The sequence below is a fragment of the Leptidea sinapis genome, chromosome 4, assembly GCF_905404315.1.
Source record: "Leptidea sinapis chromosome 4, ilLepSina1.1, whole genome shotgun sequence".
NCBI lineage: Eukaryota > Metazoa > Arthropoda > Insecta > Lepidoptera > Pieridae > Leptidea > Leptidea sinapis.
In genome coordinates this window covers 6,387,738-6,399,090 of record NC_066268.1, presented here as the reverse complement: position 1 = coordinate 6,399,090, position 11,353 = coordinate 6,387,738, and the positions used below count along the sequence as shown (strand labels likewise).

Sequence of the window (11,353 nt, the reverse complement as noted above, 5' to 3'; positions counted from 1 at the left end):
GTAAGTTCTGCGCTTTTGCGAAAGCTACTCGTAATAACGACTGTCAGCTATTGCTGCCATCGTGGTTTGGTCTGAAGGGCGCTGTAGCTAGTAAAATTACTGGGCGAATGAGACTTAACATCTTATGTCTCCAGGTGACGAGCGCAATAACTGTAGCGCCGGTCAGAAAATGTGGGTTTCTCACAAATCCTGAGCGGCACTGCATTGAAATAGACAGTGCGTATCAATGACCATCAACTGTACGTCCTGCTCGTCTCATCCCTTATCGTCACAAAAAAAAATAAACAAACAAATCAGCTTCGGAAATAAATGGCTCACTGAGAGAGAAGAAATGTCGCAAGAAACTCTAAGGACAGTAAAGAAATGTTTTTCTAGTGCGGCATCCAATGTTTATCTTTACAGTAATCATTTAATGAGGTAAGCTATAAGCCCCATGATAAATCCATGGCTTTTCTCGTTTTGAAATCTATGTGCAAAGATATTCACGATGTCAAAACATAGGATCCATTTCCCCCAAGGTCAGTGAGTCATCAAAAATCCACAACATGAACTACAAACCGAAATTACTTAATAATTGATGTCTAAATTGAGAAACAAAAATAAGACTTAATCGAATGACTTAAGACTGAGCTTCGATCGTAGTATCGCTTAGCGTAACTTTCTACTAAAAGAGGAAGGGGTGAGCCGGATCTCAAACATTCTATGTAGTTGATTTCAGAGATTTTGATCCTATATACGTTAATTTTAATTTAGGGATATTTAAAAGTAATTCTTCGCTTTAATCGCATAAAGAAATTCTTTGATCTTTTATAAAAATAATAAATTTTTCGTATCAATTACCTGATTGGTATCTCAAAATGCTGAGGGCTTAAGTTACTAAGTATATTATACAAGTGTTCAATACATGGCATATTACATATTTAACTAAAATATATTGTATAATTAATGATATTATTTAACTAAAGAAAATTTATGATTGATTTCAAGTTGTCGGTTAAAATACGTAATTTTAAAATTCTATGACTATAGATCAACCGAAAATTACGTTTTAATTAATTAATTTTTGACTTCTCTGTTCAGTTGTAACAACGAAATTAATTATTCTTTAACATTACATACGTTTTACTTTATATAATATAATATTTACTGTAGATAATGTAAGGGAAGCCTCGTTAAAAAAAAAGAATTAACTGTTATGGTTTTTGTATGGGTTTAGAATTTAGCAAGTAAGGGTAAAGGAAGATATTTTCTGAATAGTTATCAGTAAAATGAAAAAAAGAATAAAACTAGAAATAATCATCATTTTTAATAATTTAATTTTGTTTTTAATATATAATTACAATACTGAGAGGGTATCTTGCGACTCTCTCTCTCACTCAGTGCACTATTTGTTTCCGAAGCTGGTAAAATGATGTGATTTAAAAATTTTTTTTTGAATTAATTATTTTTTTTCTATTATACGATAGAAAATAAAATAATTTTATATATTTTTTTCAATTGAAGTAAGTATCAGGCATTAGTTCAGTATTAAAAAGTTTAAAGAGACGATCGTGCAACTATCAAAATGGTTACGCCGCTGTAGTTATTCTTTTCAATATGTAACAGCTTAGTCAGAGAATTGACGTATTGAAGCAGTTTTGCGGTATCATCTTTTCATCGTTAAATTTTATAAGAATATTTGAATAGAGGATTTATCTGGATATTATAGTTTGTATCTACGCTATAGAGGTAACCAATAATTCTGTGAAATAACTTAGAACAGATAGGACAAAGGGACACTGTGACAATATTTTATGACAGTTAGGGATGAGACGATCGGGACGTTTAGTTGATGGTAATTGATACGCCCTGCCCATTACAATGCAGTATTGCTCAAGATTCTTGAGAAACCCAAAAATTCTGAGCGTCACTACTATTGCGCTAGTCACCTTGAGTTTACACATTACTGCTTAACGGCAAAACTAGGCATTGTTGTGGCATCCATAATCCCACTGGTCCACCATCAGTCATAAGGCAGCACACCAGCTACATAGTCAATTCTGGACAGAGATGAGTGAAATCAGACAGACGAGAGAGGCTCTACCATATATAGATCAGGCTTTCTCGCAAGCTGAAACTCACACAATTAAGATTAGGAGGGCTTGCATGGAAACAGAAGAGACGGCTAGACACATCATCTTGGAGTGCCGTAGTGTGGCCACGTACCCGGCCAAACACCTGGGGTCACCGAGAATATCCCCCGAGTCAAAAATAGTAATTCTAAAATTGTTACCCACAGAAAAATAATAGATCATGAAAAGACGAAAAAATATAGTATTTTTCCAAAATAGGTGTTTACCTACTTTTGCTGCTTACCTAGCCATCGTTGGAAGATTTTTACAATATTTTTCTTTCTACAAACATAGAATAGCACGAGGAATAAATGATTTTAAGGATTTTTGCTTTTGATACGCCAAAGAAGTACAAATTCTTGCGTGCATACATAAAGGACACACACACTTTGTTTTAAAGAATTTAGCATAGTTATTTTTGCAGAATTTAAATTACATAATTTTAACACTAAAAAGCACTATGCACTAAAATGAATGAAAATAATTGCTTATCCTCCCGCCGCGGCCCCGCTCTCGCCTCTAGCCTCCTCACGTCGCGTGTACGACTTTTTTTTTTAATGCCAATACGGAACGAGACGAGCAGGACGCTCAACTAATGGTAATTCATACGCCCTGCCCATACCAATGCAGTGCCTTTCATGATTCTTGAAAAACCCAAAAACTGAGCGGCACTACAATTGCGCTCGTCACCTTGAGACATAAGATGTTAAGTCTCATTTGCCCAGTAATTACACTAGCTACGGCGCCCTTCAGACCGAAACACATTAATGCTTCACGGCAGATATAGGCGCCGTTGTGGTACCCATAATCTAGCCGGCATCCCGTGCAAAGGAGCCTCCCACTGGTAACTCCAGCACATCTCACACCTATAACTATGTATGTTGTAGGTACAAACCTACCTTGGCTGACAACGATTCCAAAATTTACAATAATTCATACTAGAAGTACATTAATTAACTAGATTGTATAAAAATACGCAATTATTTTCATACTTTTTAGTGCATATTATATCTATTGTTTTGGAATAGTGTTTTTGAAGTTGGTTATTTGTTTGTTAAAATTTTATTTCATTTTAGATTTTTGGTGAATCTGAACCTATCCTAACCTTGAGTTATTCGTAAATTTGTCGCGCAGAAACTTATAGCAAATTTAAGATTTTTATGGTTTTCTCATAGATACCATTGTCAGATCTGGACAAAATTGCAATGAGAACACACGGGAAGCACGAAATAAAAAAAAATTATCAAAATCGATTCGGTTCACCCAGTCCAAAGTTTCGAAGTAACAAACATAAAAAAAATCATACCGACGAATTGAGAACCTCCTCCTTTTTTTGAAGTCGGTTAAAAATACGTTTTTGTAGTTCTGCTTTAATTAATTTTATTAATTAGGTTCTATTGCGTTCATCTCACCATTTGTTTTAATACAGAAAATATTAAACGCTATATGTTTATTCTGTATTCTGAGGCTATATAGGCAGATATTGCCTGAACTGAGAGCAGAAATCATATTAATTTTAAAATATTTCTGAAATCTGTATCTCTGAGATCTTGTTGCCATTTTTCAAACTGTATTAGTGTCTAGTAGTACCTACCACTATTATTATTAACACTGTTATTCATTTTAGAAGTACAAAACTTCAACTCTTCAATATCAACTTTTGTGGTCATCCACAAAACAGAAAAATAGTAGTTTCACCTAATATATATAAATACTAGCTGCCCCGACAGACGTTGTTCTGTATATAATAAATAAAATAATGTTTTTATATGAATTTGTCAATTATATATCATAACATCAAAAATTACTTCGTAAAATATGTACCCTGCTGTCGTAATGAAATTGTTTCACAGCAGAACTGTCAAACCGTGCGTCAATAAATTCTCTCATAGAAATTATGTATGGACATCATCAACATACAACATACATCAAAGGAAAAACAAATTTGTTGTTTTTATTTAATTTAGCAGCATTTCCTATTTATTCACCTTTTAAACCTTCCCTGGACTTCCACAAATAATTCACTACTAAAAGTAGCCAAATCGGTCCAGCCGTTCTCGAGTTTTAGCGAGACTAACGAATAGCAATTGATTTTTATATATATAGATAGATAGATATAGTAGCCGGACTTGTATTACAGTAAGATACAATATTATATAGGTAGGGTCGGCAAATCTGGTCATGAGTGACATCAGAGATTTGAGTAACCACCTTGAGGAGTTTCATCATATTACTTTGTAAACATATTTTTTGATGAAAAAAAAAAGCCCGCTGAGTTTGTTGCTCCCTCCCATTCTTCTCAGGTCTGAGGTATTCGTTTTGGGATGGGTGTTAGTTTTAGTAGACTTTCAATAAGTGATGTCAGATCCTATTTCGAATAAAAATATTTGAATTTGGGTAAAAACAATAAAATAATTCAAAAATAAAATAAAAAAAAACAAATAAGTATAAAATTTAATAAAATATTTATTATTTTAACAACTCTATATTTATACAGATAACGCTATGACTATAATAAAATCATACATAAAAAGATATTATTGCAAATAAACAATCGATATAGGCACGTATTTTTACCTTAAAAAAGAAAAGTTTTCAATAAAGCGGTCTATTCACGTTCCAACTTAATATAATTCGTAGCCGGTAATTCCAAAGGCTAGAGAATAGAAAATATCAAGTCATAAATTAATAAGAACTAACATACTTATTTTAAATGTTATAAATGAAGATCTTAATTGTAATTCCGTTAAGTTTCTCAAATTCACTTCAACACATGTTTTGCCAACACGAGGCATATACAGGAGCTATTGACTTGCCGAACTGGTGACGACGAGCGTGGGAAATTACGTGTCGAAGTGATTTTGTGACACTTTGCGAAAACAGCTTTAAAGATCACTTATTTCTATTAAGAATTAATCCTGTTTGCTAATCATAATAATAATCGAAAAATTATTAACACATCGACCAAAATCTAATTTTTTAAGGATTGCAAAGTTGCCTCGAGTTAATTAATATTAATTATATATTTTTATTCAATTTTTATGTATAAACTTAGTATACTAGAGTAATAGACAAACACTCTCCTCATTACGGCGAGACTAAACTTAAAATGTTCATGTGTGATAGTTTTACAGATGTGTTAGAGAGTTAGTGAAGTATGTAGTATTTTGCTTTTGGTCAATCCCTATAACAAATATTGATGAACGACGTCATATTCACGTATACAATATTATATTATCTAACACATATTTTATTAAATGGTAATACAATTTAATATAAAATAATTGAGTGCGTATGTTCTACGAAAATAAACATCACGGAAGTAGTATTGAAAAATCAGTATTTACAAGTGAATTGTATCTTTAGTTGATCGTTGCTTTATGTAACAACACAATCTAATACAGAACACGACACCATTATACTTTTGAATTAGTGTCCGTTAAAACATAGAAAAACAACGATAAATACACTAAAATTAATAAGCGGTCCAATTTGACAGGAGACTAATGGACACTAAATTGTTTTTAGGTTTTTATGTTAGGATAATTATCTCACTTTCACACAGGGCTCGTCTATTACTCTAGTATACTAAGTTTATGCTTTTATGTCATACACGTAACGTCTTATCGACATCTCCGTACAGTTATTACTCTATACATGACGGGACTTTCATTCAGAAATAAAGCTATTTATTGCTCACCAAATTCCAAGACCATCTTGAATGCAAATGAGTTTTGCACGCGAGACAATAAATAATAATTGACACATGTCAAGCCCAAGTCGTGAATAAATCGCTTTATAAATTAATATCGAGTAGAACTATTTTAATGCCAAATGCTGTTACCGTAACTGTAAATGTTCACTGACCTCTTCTATTTACCACTGGACTGGCGGCTTTTGTGCCTGTTTGATATTGGCCATTTTGGCGCTGTTGGCCATGTAGCGAGAGTCTGCGGTACTAAAACTAGTGATGACAACCTCAGCAAACATACATAGATGGTGAGAAACTATTTACAAAAAAAAATTGTGTACGTATTAACGTTGATTCTTGAAGTATAAATAACACGGAAAGCGAATGAAATTAATTCAAAATGAAAAAATACTTCAGAGTATTGTACGTTCCCTCGCAGCCATTTGTATTTTACGTCAAAATTAGTTCTCCGGACGCTCGCGAGTGGCGCTTCAAATAGGCAACAAAAGTTTGATGTCAAACATGTGGATCAGCCTGTCCAGTGGTATTTATATAGGGCATTGGTAATGTTAGTTTAACTCGGCGTGTGCGAAATCAACGAACTAAAGTATGTATTATTATAATTAATTAACAAATGGCTTAAGTTTATTCAATTGAATAGTTAAACAAAATAATATGTAACTTAATTTTTGCACAGTCGAAATGGGCAATATAAATTTAAAAATAACAGTTTGACAGTGAAGTAGCGTTAGCATAGAAGTTAATTATGATAAAACATAGTAAATTTATATTCTGTCTGAAGATGTAATTGTCTCGAAAGTTTCGATGCGAGCTTGCTTTGCCGATGCTAAGATAGAACTATAACACTAGAAATAAGGGATTGCTTGTAACTAATTCTAGTAGGCTTCATAAGATGCATAATAGCTTTAAGGGTAAATGTATACACTCCTACAATAAAGTCCCAGCCACTGTTCAGGCATTATCTATAAATAAATTTAAATGTTTTATAAAAGAATGGCTCTGTCGTAAATCCTGTTACTCTACTGCTGAATATCTAAATGATCGGACAGCCTGGGACTAGATTGTAATTATTTTATAGCGATAGAAATGACTGTACAATATTGTATATTTTTATTGAAAAGAGCGCAAAAAAAAGAATGCTGGGAGAGTTTCTTGCGCCGCTTCTTCTCTCTCAGAGCGCCATTTGTTTCCGAAGCGGTAGTAGTATAAGAAATGACATCAAAAAGAATTCTAAAGGAATCAATTTTGAGAAAATAAATGCCTTTTAAGACTTGTTGACGGATCGTGTATCTCAGTTCCAAAACAACGGCTCCATGAATAATTCTACCAGTAAACATCAGATTAACCAGAATATATATATTAATAGAGAAATAGTAGAGGTTGTTTCTCTATGGTGATAAAGTATTTTTTTTGAAGTTATACTTCTTTAGGCGCTTTATGAAAAAATGATGACAGTGAAATATTAAGATGCGCGCACATCATTAACACAAACGTAACAGGGTGAAGATGGTTCCTAAAATTTTGTTTGTCCATTATTAGGACAGGCAAAGGGTTTAACCTCATACAGCCGTATTCGTTATTTAGTCAAAGCCATCTTTGCAAGATTTTTACAATATTGTTCTTTCTACAAACGTAGAGTAGCAGGAGGAATAAATAATTTTAAGGATTTTTGCTTTGTTAGGCCAAAGAAATATACACACTTTTTTATGAGGATCTTAAGCAGTCACACCGACTGTTACGAGTGTGCGTTGCGTCGCCATCTCGCTTACTTGTGTCGTTACAATATCTGAGGATTCTTTTAGTTAGTTTTAGAAGCACTGAGTACTTAAATTATGTATAATTGAGGCTAAGACGTGACGCTCTTTCGGGTAATTTTAACTCGGGTTCACTAAGGGAGCTTGATTAGCCTGATGTAATCTTGTCAGAGGAATTTATACACAATTTTAATAATTATGATCATAATAAGCTTAAACGCAGCACGCTAGTATAGAATTATTGACATTAGAATAGTTATCCTCCAGCCATATTTGTTTTCGCCTTAAATATATCTAATATTAACTCAAACATTAAATAAATACATTCAAACACGCAATCACAACAATAATATAAAATATATACAAATTGCTAACTAATTAACTTAATAAATTAACTTAATAAATAAAATAACGTAAATATTAACCCCCTTATTCATAATGGTCCGCTAACTTTAATCAGCTGCTAAGGAGTGTTTTTCCTCATTCTGACTTCGGTCAATAGAAGAAGACAGAGTGAGAATTAGCAATGCTTTAAGTTAGCAGACTATTATGAATAAGGGGGTTAATTATTAGCTAAATCATACGTAGGTAAAATCAAAAGTGGATTTTAATCCAATTATGAGCTAATTTGAGCAATAATTAGGTCAGTTATTAATTAGTGAAATACATCATGAAGCGAATCTACTCTCATATTTTTAATGATGGTAAAAATATTCACTATGATTAAGGTCATTGATAGATGATTATAGCCATAATTTTAATATTTAATTAATATTTTTATTAATAATTGTCCTGCCCTGTGCCATGCATTTGGGGATAAAGGTACGGACAGACGTGCTCATTACTACACGAAAGCATGCTTTTATTGAGCATGTGCTCATAAGTAGCACGTGTGTACTGTAATGAGCATACTTATTTAGAGCATGCTTAAAAATCAACCGACGTTTGATTTTCGAGCATGCTACCTGAGGCGCGGGTAGAAGGGGGCGTGCTCCGAGCGCGTCTGAACAGGTTTGCTTATTAGCATGCTATTATCGATTTGATCTCGATCCGCGGCGGGCGACTATGATTATATTATTGAGTTCTGTATGGATATCACTGTCACTATATCTTTGTACATCCTTTTTGTCCAAGAGTCTGGTGCCAAATAGCAGCACGTCTATCCGGTACATTTGCTTTGAGCATGCTTATTTATGAGTATGCTTAAGCATGCATGCTTATTGCTGGCAAATGTGAACAGTTGCATGAGCATGCTAACTTTAAGCATACTTAAAAGCACGCTTTTTTTGAGCACGTCTGTCCGTACCTTAACTTAAAGTGCTTTCATTAATCTCATATGTGACAAAATTTTCGTATCAAAACCGGAATTTACATTTTTTTATGTCAACAAGGGATGAGACGAGCAGGACGTTGATGGTAATTGATACGCCCTGCTCGTATCAATGCAGTGAATGAATTTATGTGTTTAAATACAATATTCATTTATAGCGCTATTGTACACAAAAATGACAATTTATATATGTATCATAAAATATTTAACATTTCAGAACTATTACAATAATTTTACATAAAAAAGTTTATCTCTCAGAAAAATAAATTTTGAACAACATCCATTACTACAACGACTGTCTTACGAATTATCGATTAGGCCACGTGTCCTGACGCGAGTTTAACATTTTATAACCATCCCAAGAAAAGAGCCCATAGCCGCTAAAGAAGTTTTCGCTTCAAAAAATGACACAAAACGAAACGAAATATTTAACAAAATATTAAATCATTCATGTGGCTAATAAGGCTAAGGCTGTTAAAATTTCCCGGAAATTACAAACTTTTAACGAAATAACCAGTTTTACGAGCAGTTTGTGTTCGCTTTAAACCTTTAATTAATGTGCTTTTTACTGGAAATGAAAACAGGCAATACTTTTATATTTGCCTGTATCAAGATAATATGAAACAAAACATTTTATCTATGGTATTTAACCATTTTTATATAGATCTTATAGTGGCTTGAACTAAGTGGGAGGCTCCTTTGCATAGGATACCGCCTAGATTATGGGTACACCACAACGTGCCGTGAAGCAGTAATGTAAGTATTAATATGTTTCGGTCTGAAGGGCGCCGTAGCTAGTAAAATTACTGGCCAAATGATACTTAACATCTTATGTCTCAAGGTGACGAGCGCAATTATAGTGCCGTTAAGAATTTTTGGGGGTTGTAGTAGCAAGTAGTTGAGAGGCAGTTGTATTCTGTTTTGTGGCTACTTACTTCTTTGCATAAAAAAAGTAAATACAATAATAAATAAGACAATTATATAGATTCTATAGATTCAATATTATACAAATTATTTGAGTTTTCTTTAGTGTTAATTCCGCCAATATTTGTCTTGCAGATTTGACAATTCGACACGTGTTTCGCCTCTACACGACACTGAGTCTCAGTCTCGTGCCAGATTTTGGCGAGACAAAACGTCCTGAGGTTGCCTCGTGCCTCGATAAATATTGGCGGAATTAACACTAAGGAAAACTCAAATCATTTGTATAATTATGGATTTCCGCAAAGTTACGCCTGCTTCCAATAAAAGATTCAATATTAGTTAAAATTGGTTCAAATCAACAATATAATCGCGTTGGAATTTATTCTCGTGAAAATTTTAATGGAATTCCAGATTTTAAATACTTTAAACGGCTAAGACAACTCTCAAATTTTTCTCAAAGTGCTTCCGATGAAATCTGTAACAAAAACAATAGGTTTATCAGAATGTTGTTGATTTCGATTAATGTTCACGTAATTTTAAGAGAATATAATGCTTTTTTTTTATGGAATAGGAGGACATACGAGCATACGGGTCACCTGGTGTTAAGTGATCACCGCCGCCCACATTCTCTTGCAACACCAGAGGAATCACAAGAGCGTTGCCGGCCTTTATGGAAGGTGTACGCGCTTTTTTTGAAGGTACCCATGTCGTATCGTCGCGGAAACACCGCACAAGGAAGCTCATTCCACAGCTTTGTAGTACGAGGGAGAAAGCTTCTTGAAAACCGCACTGTGGAGGACCGCCACACATCCTGATGATGGTGGGGATGATATCCTAACTTGTGGCGTGTCGTGCGAAGGTGAAATTCGGCGGCAGGAATCAGGTTAAACAGCTCTTCGGAACACTCCCCGTGATAAATGCGGTAGAAGACACACAATGAAGCGACGTCTCTACGCAACGCCAAGTGATCCAGCCGTTCACAGAGCACTGAGTCCCCGACAATTCGGGCTGCTCTATGTTGCACGCGGTCAAATGGATCGAGCAGATACTGGGGTGCACCAGACCAGAGATTACAGTAATACTCCATGTGTGGCCAGACCTGCGCTTTGTAGAGCGCTAGAATGTGGGCCGGCTTGAAGTATTGCCGTGCTCTATTGATGACGCCCAGCTTCTTCGAAGCCAATTTGGCTTTGCCCTCCAGATGGCCACGGAATTGGCAATCGCTCGAGATTTCGAGACCCAGTATTCCGATACTAGGCGCGGCTTTAAGAGAAGTGGTGGTAAACTTAGATAATTTATTGATATACTCTTGCTGATAAACAACCGATGAAAACAGGACAGGTTTATTACTTTAGTGTGCGTGACAAACTACGTCTTACACCTGCGATTTGTGTGTCAGTTTGTTTTACGGCCGTTCCCAATATTCGGTCTATCTCTTAGTCGAGATAAAAATCGTAACTATCGTTGACTTTTCTGTCCCAATAAACTTATCGACGGTAACTCACCTTATCCGTACACGCAG

At 34.5% G+C, this 11,353-nt stretch overlaps 1 protein-coding gene across 1 annotated transcript in view; it reads right to left on the bottom strand.

Annotated features, from left to right (window-relative positions):
* Nucleotides 1-4,559: 4,559 nt before the first annotated feature.
* The window catches only part of LOC126979744 (uncharacterized), an 84,116-nt gene continuing 77,322 nt past the window's right edge, over nucleotides 4,560-11,353 (bottom strand). The window contains exon 9 of the mRNA XM_050829253.1: nucleotides 4,560-10,306. The gene's annotated coding sequence lies outside the window, so the exon portion shown is untranslated. The remainder of the gene's footprint in view (nucleotides 10,307-11,353) is intronic.